General features: G+C 41.2%; 1 non-coding gene across 1 annotated transcript; it reads right to left on the bottom strand.

The window, feature by feature from the left end:
* Nucleotides 1-200: 200 nt before the first annotated feature.
* LOC118487769 lies at nt 201-306 on the bottom strand. Its single transcript, XR_004882712.1, has one exon. It is a non-coding gene; the product is annotated as a small nucleolar RNA R71 (small nucleolar RNA).
* Between the last annotated feature and the right edge of the window lie 3130 nt (nt 307-3436).

The raw sequence follows: 3436 nt of genomic DNA, 5'->3' as shown, positions 1-3436 counted from the left end.
TTGGAGGCTTATGACTCAACTTGCAGCACTCTTGGGAGTCAAGGTTTTTCGGCCGATGATGTCAAGTTGGTATTATTTCAATTCTCTAGAAGACAAGGCAAAGAAGTGGTTTTACACTCTACCTTCGGCATCTATCTACACTTGGGCGGAGATGCAACAAATATTTTTAGATGAATTTTACACCGCTCAAAAGACCAATGATGCTAGGAAGGGGTTGAGGAGCTTTCAACAACAACAAGGTGAAATGTTTCATGAGGCCTTTGAGCGTTTAAACATGATGATCAAGAATTGTCCTCATCATGGGATTGAACTTTGGGAATTGATGAATGCTTTCCACGAGGGGTTAAGTGCCGAAGATGCTCGCGATTTAATGTCCATCACAAATGGTACTTTTGGTACTAACTACGAGCATGACGATTGGGAGTTTTTGGAGCAAATGGCAATTACATCAAAAAGAAAAGCTCAAGCATCAAGGAGAGCACGACCGGCCATTACCCGAACTCAAGTGCACACGGTAGACGATGGTAATGTTCAAACTTCTAATCAAATTTATAACGTTTGTGTGCTTTGTAATGAGATAGGGCATGCGGCTGAAAATTGCCAAGGAGTGGAAGGGCAATATGAGGAGGTGAATGCATTGCAAGTGCAAGGCGGGGGTGGTAGAAATTACAACATGAATTCCAATACTTACCACCCCGGTTTACGAAATCACCCAAACTTTAGATACGGGAATTCGTCAAATCAAGCCAACCCGAACTTCCAAGGAAACCAAGGATTTCAAAGGCAATATCAAACGGATCAAAGCTTTTCGGGTGGAAACGAAGTAATGGAGATGTTGAAGGCAATGCAAAATGAGATGCAACGAAGGAATCAGCTTAATGATGCTCGCATTCAAAAAGACGAAATCCATGATAAAGCAATTCAGTCATTGACTACCCAAATGAGTCAACTTGCGAGTGATGTGGCAATATTGAAGAAAGCAAAAGGCCAACTACAAAGTGACACGGTGGCAAATCCCAAGAACATAAAAAGCGTTAATATCAATGTGGTAAGCATCGTTCCTAATACTGAAACATTTCTTACTTCTTCTTGTCAAGTGAGTGCAGGTATAGGAAGGGATGCCAAGGTTGAAACGGACAAGGAGCATGGAGCGCCAATCGTGCCTATCCGAGTGGGGAAACTAAAAATTCCTCATGCATTATTGGATTATGGGGCGAGCATGAGTGTGTTACCAGGTGACTTATATGATATGTATGATTTTGGTCTGCTTCAAGATGCAGACACCATGGTGAGTTTGGCGGATGAAAGTTGGAGGCGTCCACGGGGAATAGTTAAGAATGTTATGATTCGGTTGGGAGAATTCGAATACACGGTGGATTTTCTGGTCCTAGATTATGCCTCTACCAAATTGGCATCACAACAAAGGGTAATTTTAGGTCGACCGTTTCTTTATACGGCGAGTGCTCAAATCAACTGTAGAGACGGGATCATTATTATGACCGAAAAGAACCGTAAGTTGTACTTTGATATTAATACTAGGGAGATTAGTTATGAACCTATTGAAGAGAAGGGTAGAGAGTCTAGTAACCAAATGAAAAGTGTGCATCAGAGAATAAAAACAAACAAACCACCGGGGTGTGAAAAGAAGTATGAAGGTTCGAGCAGCTATGTAGTTGACTATCCACCGAATGGACATTTGATGGATGCATTTCAACCATAAATAGGGGTGGCATGGTCTGGCTGAAGACTCGAAACTTGGCGCTGCTTGGGAGGCAACCCGGGGTTTTATATTGATCTTTCTGTGTTTATTTTTCTATGTTTCAGGGCCATGGCGACATTCAAGTATGGGGAAGATGTGCGGATATTTGTGTGAAGGTGGTGATAGGAAGTCGGATTGTCTACAACATCTGTTGTGTCAAACTTCACCGGGTCATTGTACTCTTTCCTTAGTCTTGTTATGTTCTTTAGCTTTGAAATTTTGGTAGTTAGTTTGTTTATGTTTTGTTTAAAAAAAAAGAGTTTGAATAGGTTTTAGCGATCAATTCCTTTCAAAACCATACATTGGGGTCAATGTATCCCAAGTGTGGGGATGGGGGGGAAATTTTTAAGAATTTTAAAAAATTTGTGAAACCAAACGAAAAATTGTCGAAATCTGAACACTTGATATTGTTCCACTTGACACACCGACACCCCTTTTTAGTCATTTCTTGGTGAGTGTTTGAGCCACACATGATTATTAAAGATGCTTTCCTTGTTTTGAGTGGCGGTGTGTGTATTGTGTTAATAGAACTTGTGCATGAATGCTTGTTAAATCCTAGAGTTAGCATGCTTGTGAAAATGATAGGGATTTTTAGGTAGCCTCGTCCGAATGTGTGAGAGTGTGGGAATTGGGGGTTGGACCTCATACGTTACATATATGAGCTTGGTATTGTGAGGGGTGGGGGTTTGGTCTTTAGAAAGCCATGTTTGAGCCTTATACTATTCGGTTGTGACCCAAACCTACTTCTTACAAAAAACTTTACCTATTGAGACGACCCGGTTTAGGAATTTAGTTTGTGATTGTTGATGTTCTTGTATATATTGTTGAGTTTTATGTGTTATGAAAAAAATGAAAAAAAAAAGAAAAGAAAAAAAGAAAGAGAAAAATATGAGAAAAATACAAAAAAAAAGAAGTATTTAGTTGTAATAGTAGTTGGGAATGTTGAAGAAGTTGTGTATATAGTTGATGTTTGCTTTGTTTAGTAGTAGAAATAAAAACCGGGTCAAATCAATTAGCTCTTGCATATATATCCCACCATTTTCCTACCTTTACACATAGCCCCGTTATAACCCGTAAGTCCTTTTGATTCATAAGCATGCTAGGTATTTGATAGGAGGAAACTTGATTTGTATACAAGCTTATTGTCGCACAATCACACACTTGCATTGAGCGTGTTAGCATAATGTTGCTAATATTACTTGACACCGAGAGTTGTTGTGAGGGGTGTGTCTTGAGGTATGATAAAAAGTTAGTAAAAGGACGGTACATTTTAGCTTGGTTTGCATGTTGATCGCTTGTGGTTTTGAAATGGTTAGTGAACGAGTTGCTTGGGACAAGCAACGGGTAAGTGTGGGGATGTGACGGGTGGTCCGTGGGACAACCCTTAAGTGCCCGGTCTTGTGGTCCTTGGACTTGCACAGTCCACAAGTATGCGACCTTGACTGGGACTGTGAGTTTGACCCGAGCCTACACTTCCCGAAGTGATACTTCTGGCAGTTGGGCTTTTCTCCAGATTGTTGCCCATCTTTCCTCGACTCTGACCCTCCCTTGTTATCACCGTTCCCACGGTGTTTCTTGCCCGACCTTCGTGAGGTATCGTCCTCACGCTTCCTCTTTTCGGCTTCTTTGTTTCTCAGAGACCGTTGCCGGACCGCATCCTGAGTGAGGGACAAAGAT

The sequence above is a fragment of the Helianthus annuus genome, chromosome 15 (assembly GCF_002127325.2).
Source record: "Helianthus annuus cultivar XRQ/B chromosome 15, HanXRQr2.0-SUNRISE, whole genome shotgun sequence".
NCBI classification, from domain to species: Eukaryota; Viridiplantae; Streptophyta; class Magnoliopsida; order Asterales; family Asteraceae; genus Helianthus; species Helianthus annuus.
This window is presented reverse-complemented; position numbering and strand designations above follow the sequence as displayed.